Source organism: Oryctolagus cuniculus, chromosome 6, assembly GCF_964237555.1.
Source record: "Oryctolagus cuniculus chromosome 6, mOryCun1.1, whole genome shotgun sequence".
Classification (NCBI taxonomy): Eukaryota; Metazoa; Chordata; class Mammalia; order Lagomorpha; family Leporidae; genus Oryctolagus; species Oryctolagus cuniculus.
Genome location: NC_091437.1, coordinates 12,697,850 through 12,715,032, shown reverse-complemented (window position 1 = coordinate 12,715,032; position 17,183 = coordinate 12,697,850). Strand labels below are relative to the sequence as shown.

The 17,183-nt window shown below is 47.9% G+C and overlaps 1 long non-coding RNA gene across 1 annotated transcript; it reads right to left on the bottom strand.

Annotated features, from left to right (window-relative positions):
* Window positions 1-7,984: 7,984 nt before the first annotated feature.
* On the bottom strand, window positions 7,985-15,165 carry LOC138850127 (uncharacterized). The gene is made up of 3 exons (XR_011389659.1): window positions 14,135-15,165; window positions 12,901-12,981; window positions 7,985-9,019 (listed from the first exon to the last, which is right to left on the bottom strand). It is a non-coding gene; the product is annotated as an uncharacterized lncRNA (long non-coding RNA).
* Between the last annotated feature and the right edge of the window lie 2,018 nt (window positions 15,166-17,183).

Sequence of the window (17,183 nt, the reverse complement as noted above, 5' to 3'; positions counted from 1 at the left end):
TTGGACATGACTGATCTTTTTTAGATGTTTGTGTGCTTTGCTTTCTTCTCTGCATTGCTCTGATCGCTCCAGGTTGCTTTTCTCCCTCTTGGTCGACTATGGCCTCTGCTCTCCGGTGAGTGGCACCCTCACCTACCCGGCAATCCTGGTGCCTGCTTGGGTTGAAGGGAGGACCAGAAAGCTGATCGGGAGTTTTGAGATGTTTGGTTTGGGTTTGCCCACATTGAGCTTCATTGTAAAAGGAGCTGGCTGGGTTATTTGTTGGGCATAGGCATCTCTAGGTGTTTCCTCTAGAGCAGATAGGTTCCAGAATTTCTGTCTTCAGTCTAAGAAGAAAAAAGCTGGTTTCTTACATTTTGAGCATCAGTGGGGAAGAAAAGGTGGGAGGCCCGAGCATTCGCTGTATGAGCTGTCACTTAATTCCCCTGCTTTAACGTGACTGCCCTACCAGAAGCCCTGTCTGGCATCCTTGCCCGGACGTCAGGGATCTGCCCTCAGGGAATAAGCTGCCTGCACAGCGTGGAGGGGCAGCTGGCTCCGCCTCTGCACTTGTCCGTCCCAGTCCCATCCTGCTCCTCTGGTTCCCACGCATCCTGAGGACCATGCCCGTCAGTCAGGTGAGTTCCAGCTTCTCCCACTGCGGGTTGAGAATGTGACTTCCTGTGTCTGCGCGAGACCCCTCCTGTCCATCTGTTGTGTCCACTCTGCCTTGGTGAGGTCACCTTTCCCAGGAAACCTCTTTACTATGGTTTTCATAGTTTCAGGAGGAAGCAAAATTAGACAATGAGCAAAACTCGCTCAACCTGCCATTTGCCAGGAAGCTCTATTGTGTTTTTTCCTGCTTCATTATCAGTATTTGTCTAATAGTATGAAGTATGTATTAGGATACTTGTGTAAGTAGCCACCTAAATCAGCCGGGGTAACTGCTTTGTTAGCTTTTCATTACTATAATGAAATATCTGAGCCGGCGCCACGGATCACTAGGCTAATCCTCCACCTGGGGCGCTGGCACCGCAGGTTCTAGTCCCGGTTGGGGCGCCAGATTCTGTCCTGGTTGCTCCTCTTCCAGTCCAGCTCTCCTCTGTGGCCCAGGAAGGCAGTGGAGGATGGCCCAAGTGCTTGTGCCCTGCACCCGCATGGGAGACCAGGAGAAGCACCTGGCTCCTGGCTTTGGATTGGAGCAGTGCCGGCTGTGGTGGCCATTAGGGCAGTGAACCAACAGAAGGAAGACCTTTCTCTGTGTCTCTCTCTCTCTCTGTCTAACTCTGCCTGTCAAAAAAAAAAAAAAAAAAAAAAAAAAAAAAAAAAAAGAAAAGAAAAGAAAAGAAAGAAAGAAAGAAAGAAAGAAAGAAAGAAAGAAAGAAAGATAGATAGATAGATCTGAGGCAGGCTATTTTATAAAGGAAAGAGGCTATGTTGGCTCACAGCTATGGAGGTTCATGATCCAAGACCAGGCAGATCCCGCTGGCCCAGCCTTTGTAGTGTCTTCTTGCTGGCAGAGTCCTGTCATGGCACGTGGCAAGAGACAGGTGCCGTGCCGACCTGCCTATGCTTGTGTGGTTGCTCCCTCTCCTGACAAAGCCGCCAGGATGCCTCTGTGGGAGCTCCACCATGACGGCCCACTCCAATGCAGCCACTCCCCAGAGGCCTTGCCTCTGAATAGAGCTGGCTGAGCTTACCGCTCTCTCAGTGCCACTGACCTAAGCCTCTGGGAACTGAACTCCTCCATGCATTCAGGGAGACAAACGTTTAAATCACTGCACTAAGTGCATCATTAAACCATGAAGTGATGAACAGAGGTTCCAAATAAAAATGAGGCTTAAAAAAAGGAGGAGGGGAGAAAAATATATATTTTTTTGCACATGATATTTTAAGTTCCAATTTCCTTAAGGAATAAAAATGATGAATGTCAAGGGCAGGCTTCAGGTACTCATTACTGATTCACAGATGAGCACTTCTGAGGGTGTTTCAAAGCAGTCACAGAAGGCTGGCGCCGCGGCTCAACAGGCTAGTCCTCCGCCTAGTGGCGCGGGCACACCGGGTTCTAGTCCCGGTCGGGGCGCCGGATTCTGTCCCGGTTGCCCCTCTTCCAGGCTAGCTCTCTGCTGTGGCCCAGGAGTGCAGTAGAGGATGGCCCAAGTTCTTGGGCCCTGCACCCCATGGGAGACCAGGAGAAGCACCTGGCTCCTACCTTCAGATCAGCGCAGTGCGCTGGCCGCAGTGCACCGGCCATTGGAAGGTGAACCAATGGCAAAGGAAGACCTTTCTCTCTGTCTCTCTCTCTCTCACTGTCCACTCTGTCTGTCAAAAAAAAAAAGTCACAGAAATCAGAATTAAAAGGTAAATTCATTTTAGTGCAAAAAAACATTGCAATCAGCGGCCTCTTGTGACGCTGGCATTCCCCATCAGAGTGCCAGACTGAGTCCTGGTGCTCCACTTCTGATCCAGCTCCCTGCTAATGTGCCTGGGAAAGTAGCAGAAGATGGCCCAAGTGCATAGGCCCCTGCCACCCACATGAGAGACTAGGATGAAGTTCCTGGCCCCTGGCTTTGGCCTGGCTCAGCCCCGGCCAAGGTAGCCATTTAGGGAGTGAATCAGCAGATGAAGATCTCTCTCCCCCTGTCACTCTTTCAAATACATTTCTATTTATTTATTTATTTATTTATTTATTTTTGTGGGTTTTTTTAATTTAATAAATGTAAATTTACAAAGTGCAACTTTTGCATTGTTGTGGCTTTTTCCCCCATAACCTCCTTCCCACCCGCAACCATCCCGTCTCCCACTCCCTCTTCCATCCCACTCTTCATCAAGTTTCATTTTCAATTATCTTTATATACAGAAGATCAACTCAGTATATACTAAGCAAAGATCAAACATTTTTAAAAAACAATTTTTTTAAAAAATTTAACTACAGGAATGCATTCTTATAAAACCCATTTTCTATGAGTTTTTTGAAGACCCTCTTATGCATGGGTTTCAGTAGGGTTTTTTTGGCACCAAAATAAAAATCTTCTACTTCCATTTTCTATTACCTTTTTTGAAGTTTCTTCATATTTGATACTTTTTTTTTTGACAGGCAGAGTGGACAGTGAGAGAGAGAGACAGAGAGAAAGGTCTTCCTTTGCCATTGGTTCACCCTCCAATGGCCGCCGCGGCCGGCGTGCTGCGGCCGGCGCACCGCGCTGACCTGATGGCAGGAGCCAGGTGCTTCTCCTGGTCTCCCATGGGGTGCAGGGCCCAAGCACTTGGGCCATCCTCCACTGCCTTCCCTGGCCACAGCAGAGAGCTAGCCTGGAAGAGGGGCAACCGGGACAGAACCCGGCACCCCGACTGGGACTAGAACCTGGTGTGCCAGCGCTGCAAGGCAGAGGATTAGCCTAGTGAGCCGCGGCGCCGGCCCATATTTGATACTTTCTATCCATACAGGCCACTGGGCTGAGATACAAAGAAGCCCAAGGGAGGACTTGGGAGCAGGAGCTGGGATGCTCTGAGCAAGACCAAGAACTAGAAGGAAGCGGCTTGGGGCCTAGCAGCTGCGGGATCAGTGAAAGAGGAAATCAGGTAGGATGAGCCCGTGGGCAGCAAGCTAAGGGACCCCCAGTGCTCACAAAGCCACAGAGGTTCTGCACTCAGAGACGCAACCAGGAGACCCAGCGCTCAAAGCAGGATGAAACAAGAAAGTGAGAAGGGAGAGAGGAAAGACAGAGGATTTCACCTTGGGCTAGCAAAAGAATCAACAGAGTAGCCTGGAGGGCAAAACAGACTACATACAAGCATCTCTACGAGTCTGATCAACAAATCGGTTCAAGCTGAACATAATTAACACTTCGCACATAAATCACCATCCTGAGTCTCTTCCTATTTTCTTAAAACATTCTCTTTTTTTTAAAAGATTTATTATACTTATTTAAAAGGCAGAGTTACAGAGATGCAGAGAGAGAGGTCTTCCATCTGCTGGTTCACTCCCCAAATGGCCACAATAGCCGGGGCTGGGCTGGGCAGAAACCAGGAGCCAGGAGCTTCTTCTGGGCCTCCTACGTGGGTGCAGGAAAAATTACTTGAGTGACCTTCCACTGCTTTCCCAGGCACATTAGCAGGGAGCTGGATCAGAAGTGGAGCAGCCAGGATTGGAACCAGGGCCCATATGGGACACCGGCCCTGCAGGCAGTGGCTTAGCCTACTAGGCCACAACAGCAGCCCCTTAAAATATTCTTCAGTCCTACACAAGCACTTAGGCCTGTGTAGCACAATGGAGGGTCAGGGTTCAAGGTCAGGGCAGGCATGTATCCTAGGGATGCCAGTATAGACACTTACATCCCTGATGAGAGTGCCTGGGTTTGATCCCTAGCGAGTTTATAGCTTTCCTTTTTTTTTTTTTTTTTTTTTTTTTTTGGTTGGCTATGAAGATGAACAAAATGACAAACAAAACCCAATTTTTTAAGAAGCAGAAGAAAATGGAAGCAAGTGTTTAGCCTAGTGGTTAAGATGCCCATGTCCCATATGGGAGCACTGGGTTTGATTCCCAGCTCTGGCTCCTGACTCCAGCTTCCTGTTAATGCAGGGGGGCAGTGGTGATGCCTCAACTAGTTGTGGTCCTGTCACCCACCCAGAAGACCTGGACTGAGTACCTGACTCCTGGTTTCAGCCCCATCCAGCCCTGGCCTGTGTGGACATTTGGGGAGTGAGCCAGTTGATGAGGACTCTATCCATCTCTTTCTCTGTCTCTCTGCTTCCATCTAGGGGGGCGGGGGAGAAAGGAGGGAGAACTCAATGGCAAGGGGCCCGGTCCTCAGTGCAGAGTTTCGGAGCAGATCGTCCTGTTGTTGCTGGTGTTATGAGGAGCCCTCCTCTTGAAGGGCCTTGCTCCATGCAGCTGGCAGAGTTAAGCACACGTTGCCAGATCTTGCAGTTAAAGCTGCTTTAGGAGTGTGACTGCTCCAACCTCTCCCGCGATTGCCTTTCATTTACTTATTGTACAAACATTTATGGATGCCGACTTTGTGGCATGTAAACTAGGGGCCAAAGGTACAGAGCGGAATCAGACGGGCCTGTGCCAACGGACAGACGGCAGGAGAGACAGTTTGATGGCTGCCTGGCTGAACCGGGGAACGGTCTGACGTCCAGGAAACGTCACTGGTCCTGAGTAGGTGGCATCTCAACCCTTCCCTGCTTTTACCTCCCTTTGTTTCTTGCCAAATAAGGAAGCAGAGCACACGTTACATCACTGTAGTCACACATGCTTGCGCTTAACACACCCTCCACCCGGTTTTAACAAATCGATAGCAAAACTCGCTGCTTTGTGTTAGTCTGGGCTCTTGTCTAAGACTGGATGACAGCACTTGGGATTTCTTGGGAAGGTTTTGGGGTCCATCCCTACAGGAATGGAGAAGCTGGGGATGCTCTTGGCCAGGACTGTGCGTGTCCTAAGAGCCTGTGCAGCCTTTCCACGTGAGTGGCCAGCGGGACAGGACGGGGGACACGTGTGCAGGCCTGTCAGTGTCCCCTCCCTCGGTACCCAGCATGCCCTGGCCTGCAACCCCTGCAGGAAGGAGTCCGTCTTCTCAGCCAGCCATCACAAGCATCTTGTGACGGATCGTTTCTCACTGCTGCTTTGCACTTCAGCCCAAGAACACCATGACTGCGACAACACACAGCTGAAGGCAACCATTCCTAGTAAGCGCTGGGTGATGGTATTAATAAATAACCCCCCCCTTTAATTTTTGCAACTGTGGCTTGTAAGTCACACCAAGATACCAATTTTATAAGCTCCTCCCAGAACCAAGAATGGAGAATTCCAGCATTGATGTCAAGCCTTGAAGGGCACCAAGAGGTTACTGGTTTCTGTTATTGACAATGTGAGAATGTTCCAGTTTTTCTGGCATGTTGCTCACTAAATGGAAGATGGGGACTCCTCCAAGCCCAGCTAACCTTGGTACAAGAGCGGACAGAAGAGTTTCTCCTTCCATTTCAAGCTTTCACAGGGCCACACTTGTCACCCCTGCCCAGCTGCGCCCCAGGGACACTGAAGGCTCCCAGGGCAAGCGGGCTACTGCCTGGGACACAGCTGGCCCTGCCCTGAGTTAGGTCACCTTCCTGGACCTCAGCACTCTTATCTGCTCAGCGAGAGGCGGGGACTGAAGCCCTTTCAGCTCTGATTTGGTAAGATTCTAGAAGCAGGGTGGACAGGAAAGGGCATCCCTGTCACATTCCTCTCTGGGCCTGGCTGGCTGCAGCCATCACCCTAAGGTGGACAAGGAGCTCCTGGGGCCCTGAGAGCCAGTGGGGACTGCGGGTGCTGATGGGAGAAGTGGGAGAAGGGAGTGAGTGTGCACACCACTCCCCATGGCTCCCTGCCCCCTTTCAAGTTCCATTCTCAGCTCCTACACTGCAACACTGCTGTGTGGTGTTCACCAGAGGCAAACACCTTTCTTTTTGACAGGTAGAGTTAGACAGTGAGAGAGAGAGACAGAGACAAAGGTCTTCCTTCCATTGGTTCACCCCCCAAATGGCCACCACAGCCGGCGCACTGTGCCGATCCGAAGCCAGGAGCCAGGTGCTTCCTCCTGGTCTCCCATGCAGGTGCAGGGCCCAAGCACCTGGGCCATCCTCCACTGCCCTCCTGGGCCACAGCAGAGAGCTGGCCTGGAAGAGGGGCAACCGGGACTAGAATCCGGCGCCCATATGGGATGCTGGTGCTGCAGGCGGAGGATTAACCAAGTGAGCCACAGCGCCGGCCCCAAACACCTTTTCTTTTGAACATTCTTGTTTGCTGTTGTCATTGGAGAAATGGATTCTAAAAAAATGTTGCTCATTTCTACAAATTATTCTCCATCTTCCCAAAACAAGTTCTAACTCATCAACATTACACAAACCATCCCAGGGCAGGACATTAATTGAAGTCAATGAAAACATAAAGTGTAACACTGCAGGAACCAAACAAGTGCAGGCTGGAAGGAAAAACATCCAAGATAGCACCGAATTTACTTGGGGACTTTGGACACTGTGTTCCTCATTTTTCCATGCATGTGTTGACGATCCCTTGTACTCATGGATGCATAACTCTGCTTCAAAGATGTTCAATAGCCCCAGACCTACAGCTACACATTTGAGGGGCCACCAAGAACTCTGTTTCCACCCCTAGAAGACTGTATTAGCTCGTTTGTCCAGAGCGATGTAGAGGCAGTGGCTTACAGGTTATCTTCTACTTGAATCCAGTTTGAAGGCCCTGGGGTAATGCTGCGATAGTGCATATGGGCTCCATTTATGAGACCAGGGTCTTTTCACCCCAAGGAAAGCAAAGGAAACCACCGGGCGGAGGCTCAAGCTCTCTCACCCTGAACACTCAGTCCCAATTGATCTACTTGCAGTCTAGGGAACAGTAAGAAGCCAGCCAGGAAACAGGAGAAGGGGAGGCAGGTTGGCTGTTAACAATTTCAACTATGCACCAGGAGCTCTCCTTCCCAGCAGCCTCCCAGCCACAAGTCCTGGGAGAGCCTGGCTTATCAGCTGATGGGGGAAGATATGGCAGAAACCCACAGAGCCGGCGAGCCAGTGGCCAGTGCGGAACACACAGAGGGGTAAGAATGTCAATGTTTAACAGAGCGGGAACTTTCTGAACCAGAGGAGGACATGCACTTTGTCAATCTGATGTTTTAACGAGGAGACAGATGCCACCGGTTGGCTTTGCCCACGTTTTTTGGGGGGTGTGGGGGTGTCTGTTTCTGGAGAATGTCGCCCTCTACACTCCTGTGGCTACCTCGTGTTGGCCTTGGAATTTGGCTTAATTTCTTTTAATAATAATAATGCTCTGATTTAACATCATTTAAAATGTGAGTAACTGGAATGTTCCTAAATTTCCAATGTTTTGAGAAAACTCATGTAGGCAATGTTTCTTAACTGGAATGCAAATGACACCAAAGTGCTGATGATGGAATTTCTCTCTTCTCCATCAGTGAGTTTTTTCAGACACAATGAAAAGTCATTATCAATCAATGAGAGTCAGTTTGTATTTGCAGTGGAAATAATATACGGCACGATTCAGGCCCACAAAACGTGTTTTGAAGTGGATAAATCCACTGGCAGGAACGCTACAAATGTTCCTTTGACTTTGGATTTATTATTCCAACTGTCTCTGGTGAGGGCATTTCATATGCTTATAAATCTCTTTGGTCTCTTTTTTGTGTTTTAGGGCATCATGTTAATGGGCTCCATAACTGTTACATAAAACACACCTATCAGCAAAGGTTTAGGAACAAACATTTACACGAAGACTGTTTAAAGTTGGCAGCCGCGGTGGGCACTAAATAACGGCGAATAGGACAGAGCAGAAACACGCCGATCAATTCAGTAGCAGATCGGCTGCAAGGAAGGATCGGGAACCAGGGGCGCAGGAAGACTTGGGGAAGACGCAGTGGAGCCGAGATCAACGCCGCCACCTGCGCGCACGCGGGCGCAGCGGGGGTTCACAGAACGAGAGGTTGGTGCTCTCACATCAACACATGCTCCTTAGTTTGTGGGACTAAATCAATAGTCAGTTAATCTCCTGCTTCACTTTCAGTCGCAAGAACCGTATTGACTTCCTCCTCGCCAGCTGTTGGTTCCCAACAGCCATGCGCAAATCCAGCCGCCCTTGGGCACTTACTGTGACAGCTTAGCCGCTGGCGCAGTCACCATCACGCGTGGGCTACCTGGAAGCAGGCACCTGACACTGTCAGCTGAACTTCAGGGCCTCGGTTCTGCAAGTTTCTAACAGCACCTCCTCCCGGGGTCAAGGGCGCTGTATGTGTGCACACAGCAGGCGCCCCCGCGGGTCGGGCTTCCCCTCTGCAGGCTTCTCCTAAGGGCTCAGTCTCCACTAGGCTTGCAGCTCCTGTACCTCCGCCCGGTCTTAGATCCTGCTCAGGCCCACGTCCCACCTCCGAAACTCCTTGAGGTGTCTTCATGTTCAGCGTTCATGGAGCTGCTTCTGGATCTTGCTGGATGCTGAAGACGAGGAAGGCGAGCGCCAGGGCAGTCAGCTCTGTCCAGGATGGCAAATAAAAGTAGTGCAGCTTTTAATCCCATGGAGATTCTACCTCTGGAAGTTTGGCAGGGGTAGCTCAAAAGGGAGGGCATTTCACATGAAGGAATCGCTCCCGAAACCCGTGCTGGGCATGCTGAAGGCAAGTACAATGTGAGGGTCCCATAATTTCACCCCAATGCCAGGGCCCTACCCTGGATTCTCCACCACCACCTGATGCGCTCTTCCCTCATCCCAACACCTGAAAGAAACTTACCAGGCGAAACCTCCCACTGATACAGCCAGTGACCAACAAAGGCCTGAGACATTCGCTCGCTAAAAGTGAAGCTAACACAGGCACTGGTGCCAGTTCTGAAATACTTTGAGGGGAAAGTAATATTTGACTTAACTAAGATGTTATTTATGTAAGTGAGGGGAAAAGTTAATATCACAGACAAAACATAACGAGCTTTGAAAGACACTGAAATGCAGTTTTGAGGATGATATTTATATTACAAGTAGCAGAAAGAAAAAAACTAAATATGGCAAAACTACACTCTTTGACACTCACAAAAAATTAATAAAATACAAGCAGTCTTCTTTGTGATGAATTGAAACTACAGGAACAAAGAGACAAGCTATGGAAATATTATACAACTGTTGTTTATTTTGATTTTACTAACGACAGCCAACAGACCAGCGAATCGTTTTATAATTCATATTTGCCATGCTTGGGTTTTGTTTCATAGTCAGTCCTACATTTTTTCTGTCTACCTACCTATCCAGCCAAAGATTTATTATTTGAAAGGCAGAGAGAGGGAGAAACAGAGAAGCATCTTCCATCTGCTCGTTTATACCCCAATTGCCACAACAGTCAGGTCCAGTCTAGGCTGAAGCCAGGAGCCAGGGACTCAACCAGATCTCTCACCAGGGCGGCAGGGCCCCAAGTGCCTGGGCCATCATCCATCACTCCCGTTAGCAGGAAGCTGGACTGGAAGCAGAGCAGCAGGGACTCAAACTAGCACTTCCATACAGGATGTGACTGTCCTAAGTAGAAGCTTAATTCACTGCTACAAAACCAGCCTCCTGGGGCACTGGTTCTGTCCTGGTTGTTCCTCTTCTAGTCCAGCTCTCTGCTGTGGCCCAGGAGTGCAGTGGAGGATGGCCCAAGTGCTTGGGCCCTGCACCCCGTGGGAGACCAGGAGAAGCACCTGGCTCCTGGCTTCGGATCGGTGCAGCGCCAGCCGCAGCAGCCATTTGGGCTCTCTAACTCTGCCTGTCAAAAAAAAAAAAAAAAAGAAAAAAAGAAAAAAGAAAAAAAAAGAGAGAGACAGAGAGAGATGAAGTCAAAGAGGTCATTGAGGGGTCTGATCATATACAACCTCAAGAACTTTAAAAAAAAAAAAAAACCAGCATCTTATATAGATTTTTTTAATTAAACCAAGGTCTTTTTTTTTTCAAATAAAGATTAATTTCTTTATTTGAAAAATAGAAATAGAGAGAGGAAGAAAGAGAGAGAGAGAGACAGCGAGAGAGCAAGCTTCCATCTGCTGGTTCACTCTCCAAATGACTGCAATGGCGGAGCTGGGCCAGGCCAAAGTCAGGAGTCAGGAGCTTCTTCGGGGTCTCCCATGTGGGTGCAGGGGCCCAAGCACTTGGGCCATCTTCTGCTGCTTTCCCAGGCACATTAGCAGGGAGCTGGATCAGAAATGGAGCAGCTGAGTCTTGAACCAGTGCCCATATGGGATGCTGGCACTGGAGCAGCCCACTACTGCCACAGTGCTGGTCCTGTGTATCTTTAATTGTTCCGTTTCACACGATGGTGACATCACTTCAACTGTTTCTTAGTATCTGAAAGAGACTAACGTACACAAATGACAGTAACTGCCTTAGCAGAGTGAGGTTGATTATAAGGGCTTTTGAAGAATGAATGAGCATTTGCCAAAGTCAGAAAGACCTCAAGTCACAGAGGGGAGGAATCCTGAGGCTTCCTGAGAGGGGACAAATGAGAAGAAATGTATGTGGAAGTACAAGCTAGTCAAACTGCAGAGAAAGCCAAAGCCAGAGACAAAAAACGTAAAGTCGTTCTCACGAAGAAAGATGGGGTCCTTTCAAGGGAGCAGCTACGAGATGAACTGCAGATTTCTCAAGGGAAAGAATGGAAGCTACAGGCCAAAAAGAAATGACACATTCACGCTGCCAAAAGAAAATGGTTTCATGCTGGGCAAAACTACCATTCAGGCAAGAAGGTCAAACACCATCTTCAGACAAAGAAACAAAACAAATGTTAGCAGCAGACGGCACTTCAGGAAATACCAAATGGAATTACACTTCGGGCAGAAGAAACAGGGTCACCCGTCTAAAGCCAGAAAGGCAGGAAGTAAGGAAAACCAAGGAGGAGGCCAATGTGTGGATACTGTTACGTGTGCGTGGCTTTATTAAACAACAGTGATTACGTGCTGCGGGGTAAAATAAAATACATGACCATACCTGCATACGTTCCACAGAGGACAAATAGAAGTGTCCTGCCCCCTTATGGTGGCCAGAAAGAGAATAAAAGTAGCAGCTAACATTGCCTCTTAAAGAATTCACAGTGAAAGAGAACGTGTTAACTATCAGTCCAACAAAATTAAGATCTGTTCTATGAAGTAGAAATAAGGCGAGAAAGGGGACAAGGGGAGCACAAAACAGATTCCGATAGAAAGAAAATATTAAGATATTAGATTTACAATCAAACATGAAGTTTAAGGAAAGACAGGCTACATGTTCTATTTAAATATTATCCAACTTCATTTAAAAAAAAATAATTTACACTATCTTCAAGAGATATTGCAACATAAGGATTGAAAGAGTAAAAGTCGAAACACAGATAAGGATAAACCATGCATTCAGTAACACATCTTCATCAGACTTTAAGGCTAAAAGCATTGCTAGACATAAAAAATGACCCAAGGAAAACAATGACAACAATTTTAATTCATCAATAGATTATCCTAGAAAAATACAATGAAGAATGTATAAAGACAGAAATTACAGACCTATGTGGAGAAACGGGTGATCCAGAGTCATAATGATTATTCTAATATATTTGCCACAGTAGCTTTGTGGCAAGCTGATGAAAAGGCTCATAAGGACCAGCAAACCTAAACTATGGATCGTTTACTGAACCGAAAAGGGGCAGAAACAATAAAACTATTCAAATCCTAGCAGATCGATTCTTACGTATTTCAAAAGAATAAAAGAATACGGAGTATGCTCCCTGGCCACCATGCAACTATACTCAAAATCACCAAGAGAGTGATTCTGTTAAGGTCATGTTTTGGAAATAAGATGCTATACTTCTGTACAACACATGGATAAAGACAGAAATAAAAAAGTTAATCAGGAAACATTTTAACTGACTGATAATGAAAACACTCCACAGCAAAACTTTCAGGAAGCAGCTAAAGCCTTTCTTGGTTTATTTGCACAGAGACTATCATAAAAAGGGAAGATTAAAGACGGATGAATTAGGAATTCATCTCAGGCAGGCATTTGGCACAGAGGTGTCTGTATCCGGATGGCTGGGGGTGAGGTCTGGCTCCACTTCCGAGTCCAGTTTCCAGCCAATGTGCACCCAGGGGGCAGCAGTGGTGGCCCCTATACTTGGTCCCCTGCACCCACGTGGGAGACTCGGAAGAAGCTCCTGGCGCCCGGCTGTGGATCAGTGCAGCTCCGGCTGTTGTGGCCATCTGGGGAGTGAACCAGTGCATGGAAGACCTCTCTCTCTGCCTCTGCCTCTCTGTAACTGTGCCTTTCAAATAGATACATAAATCTTTAAAAAAAAAAATAAAAAGAAGAAATGGCAATCCCACATAAACCCTTAAGGAAACAGGAAAAAAAGCTATCACTGGCCAACTCACCTTAACCCTGACAGCAAACAGACAAGAAGCTGCGGCTGAGGTATGTTCCTAGTCTCCTTCATGAATTTAGATTCGAATATCCTGAAAATAAAATTAGCACCTTTACTCACGAACAGCAAAATGGCACAAGGTTATCAATTTGGTCTAAACTAGAAAGCTAAAGTGATACCTTACCTACTGTTTTGTTTTTCTGAAGCTCCTGGTAAAATGTTTTATTTAAAAAAAAAAAGTTGTTGGTACGTTTGTTTGCAAAAACTTACTAGCAAACCACATTTAGTAATATATAGAAAGGTTGCAGCCATTTGGGGAGTGAACCAGTGGATGGGGGACCTTTCTGTCTCTCCCCTCACTGCCTGTGACTCTGCCTCTCAAATAAATAAATAAAGTTTTTTTTTTTTTAAAAAAAAGGTTAAGACAATTTCTAGGATTTGAAAATTAATGCAACCCATCATATTAACAGATATGGGAAAATCATATGGTATGTGTTGACTTCAATAAGTGATAGTGATAAAAATCAAAGAAAAATGTATGATAAAAATTCTTAGCAAACTAAGACTAAAAAGAATTTATTTTATTTTATTTATTTGAGAGTTACTGCTTTCCTGGGCCACAGCAGAGAGCTGGATTGGAAGAGGAACAGCTGGGACTAGAACTGGTGCCCATATGGGATGCCGGCGCCACAGGCATAGGATTAACCTACTGCACCATGGCGCCGGCCCCAAAGGATTTCAGTTTGTTTGTTTGTTTTTTAAGATTTATTTATTTAAAAGTCAGAGTTACACAGAGAAGGAGAAACAGGAAGAAAGAGTTCTTGCATCCACTGGTTCACTCTCCAGATGGCTGCAATGGCCGGAGCTGTGCCAATCCGAAGCCAGGAGCCAAGAGCCAGGAGCTTCTTCCAGGTCTCCCATGTGGGTGCAGGGGTGCAAGGACTTGGGCCATCCTCTCCTGCTTTCCCAGGCTGTAGCGGAGAACTGGATCAGAAGTGGAGCAGCTGGAACTTGAACCCGCAGCCATATGGGATGCTGGCACTGCAGGCGGCGGCTTTACTCGCTATGCCACAGCGTCGGCCCCAAGAAATTTTCTTAATCATGAAAAAAACCTTCAGAAAATACACTTATTGGTGAAACACTGAATGCCTCCCTCCAGGATTAGGAGCCGACCCAGTGGATGAATGTCCTAGGGCTGCCAGAACAAAGCCCCACAAGCTGTCACTTAAGCAACAGCGCCTTACCGTCACAGGGCCTGGAGGCTGGCAGTCCGCAGAGGAAGGCAGGGCCACTGCTCTCGGTGAGGCTTGTGGGGAGGATCCTTCTTGCCTCTTCCAGCTCCTGGGGGCCACCTCCACTGCTCCCCGGCTTGCACACCCACCCCTCCAGTCCCTGTCCCCACCCCACACAGGGCTCTCCTCCACCTGTGTGTCTCTTCTCTTTTCATGAGGTCGGGTCACATCCATACGGCCTCACTTTAACTCTACCATATCTGCTATAACTATTTCCAAATAAGGTCACGGTCATACACACTACGGTTTAAGACTTCAATGTATCTTTTGAGAGGACAATGGACCCACAACAAAAAACTCCCATTGTTTCCACTTGTTTTGGTGCTGCAGGTTCTAGCCAATGCAATAGAGCAAGAAAAAGAAATACAGAAATAAAAAAAAAATTAAACTGTTGTTATTCATGGGTAATAAAATTATCTAAGGAAAAATCCTAAATAATTCACGTGTAAATTTTTTTTAAGATTTTATTTTTTATTTATTTGAGAGGTAGGTTTATAGACCGTGAGAGGGGGAGACAGAGAGAAAGATCTTCCATCCAATGGTTCACTCCCCAAATGGCTGCAACAGCCGAAGCTGAGCTGACCCAAAGCCAGGAGCCAGGAGCTTCTTCCAGGTCTCCCATGTGGGTGCAGAGGCCCAAGTGCTCAGGCCATCTTCCACTGCTTTCCCAGGCCAAAGCAACGAGCTGGACAGGAAGAGGAATAGCTGAGACTAGAACCAGTGCCCATAAGGGATGCCGGTGCCACAGGTGTGGGAATAACCTACTGTGCCACAGCTCCGGCTCCATGGTCAATTATTAAATAGGTTGAACAAGGTTGGTATATACAAAGTAATATGCAAAACTAATTTGACTGTAATAACAACAGAAAAAATTATTTAAAAGGGGACAATTGGGCCGGCGCCACGGCTCACTAGGCTAATCCTCCGCCTTGCAGCGCCGGCACACCGGGTTCTAGTCCTGGTCTGGCCACCGGATTCTGTCCCGGTTGCCCCTCTTCCAGGCCAGCTCTTGCTGTGGCCAGGGAGTGCAGTGGAGCATAGCCCAGGTGCTTGGGCTCTGCACCCCATGGGAGACCAGGAGAAGCACCTGGCTCCTGCCTTTGGATCAGTGCTGTGCGCCGGCCGCAGCGTGCCAGCTGCGGTGGCCATTGGAGGGTGAACCAACAGCAAAAGGAAGACCTTTCTCTCTGTCTCTCTCTCACTGTCCACTCTGCCTGTAAAAAAAAGGGGGAGGGGGGACAATTGACAATGACGTAAAAAAACCCAAACAGTTGGAAATTAAACTTGTACAATACAAGTAACACCTCAGGGCAGAAAACCAAGAAGACCCAAATATGCTGTGCCATGAATTGAAGACTCAACAGTCAATTTGTTGAGTCTTTCCAAAGTGATCTATAGCTGTGGTACAATCCCATTCGAAATCCCATTTGAAATCCCATTATGGGGCTGGTGTTGTGGAGTAGTAGGTAAAGCCGGCATCTGCAATGCCAGCATCCCATATGGAAGCTGGTTCAAGTCCCAGCTGCTCCACTTCCAATCCAGCTCTCTGCTCTGGCCTGGGAAAGCAGTGGAGAATGGCCCAAGTTCTTCGGCCCCTGCACCTGCATGGGAGACCCAGAAGAGGTTCCCGGCTCCTGGCTTTGGATTGGTGCAGCTCCAGCTGTTGCGGTCATTTGGGGAGTGAACCAGTGGATGGAAGATTTCTCTCTCTGCCTCTCTGTAACTCTGCCTTTCAAATAAAGAAATCTTTAAAAAGAAAAAAAACAAAACAACACCGTTCAGCAGTGACTCCCTTCACTTGCAAGAAACTCTCCAAAGTCATTTCTGAGGCACACTTAGGTATGCTTAGGATTTCCTGCTGCTTATCCTGGGGCAGCTTGGCTTGAAAGACAGGGCAACGGCTCCCTGAAGACCACCAGAACAGGACTGTTTATATGCAATTTTAGAGCTACTCTAAAAATGAACAAAAATACTTTTGATATCCTAATTCAAAAAGCAACTGAGTTTGTTTCCTCTTGTGTGTGTATGTGTGTTTTTAATGTTTATTTATTTGGAGGTCAGAGTTACAGGGACAGATCTGTCTGCTGGTTCACTCCCCAAGATGGATGCAATGGCTAGGGCTGGGCCAGGCCTCAACCTGGAGCCAGGAGCTTCACTGAGGTCTCCCATGTGGGTGCAGGGGCCCAAGCACTTGGGCCATCTTCTACTGCTTTTCCAGGCACATTAGCAGGGGCCGGATGGGAAGCAGCAACCATGACAGACGCCGGTGTCGCAGGTGGCAGCTTTACCGTCTAGGGCACACACGGAGTTTCCAAATAACTTTGCCAGGTTGTTAGCGACTTCTGTGCTCACTGGGTCACATCTGGCAACCTGAAAATCACAAAGAAACAAAGACCCACGACTCTATCACCTGGCTGGTGCCTCCAAAAGTTCTTCAGACGAGTTTCCTTCCACCCACTCATTTTCACAGCTGAGGGCAGAACGTCTATCGGTTCTACAACTGGAGTTTTCCACTTAAAAACATAATGGGATTAAATCATCTCTCCAGACATAATTCTTAAGTCGGCAAAAACTCCACGCTACAGATGGACTGGAAAATTGTGCATCCACAGGAAGGAATTCTGTTGGGACTTGTAAACTCCGCAGAGCACATCACAGCCCAGTCCCCAAGGTCAAGGGGCCTGTGTGTGGCTGAGAGGGTTAAGCCCCTGCCTGCAGTGCAAGTTCGAGTCCCGGCTGCTCCACTTCCAATCCAGCTCCCTGCTAACGCTCCTGGTAAAGCAGTGGAGGATGGACCAAGGGTTTGGGCCCCTGCACCTACGTGGGCGACCGGGATGAAGCTCCTGGCTCCTGACTTCCAGCCTAGCCCAGCCCTGGCTGTTGCAGCCACTTGAGGAGTTAACCAACGGATGGAAGCTCTCTCAGCTCTGCCTTTCAAATAAGTAAAATCTGAAAGACCAACACCCCAAGGTGTAGCGCTTCCAGGACAAGCGAGGACGGC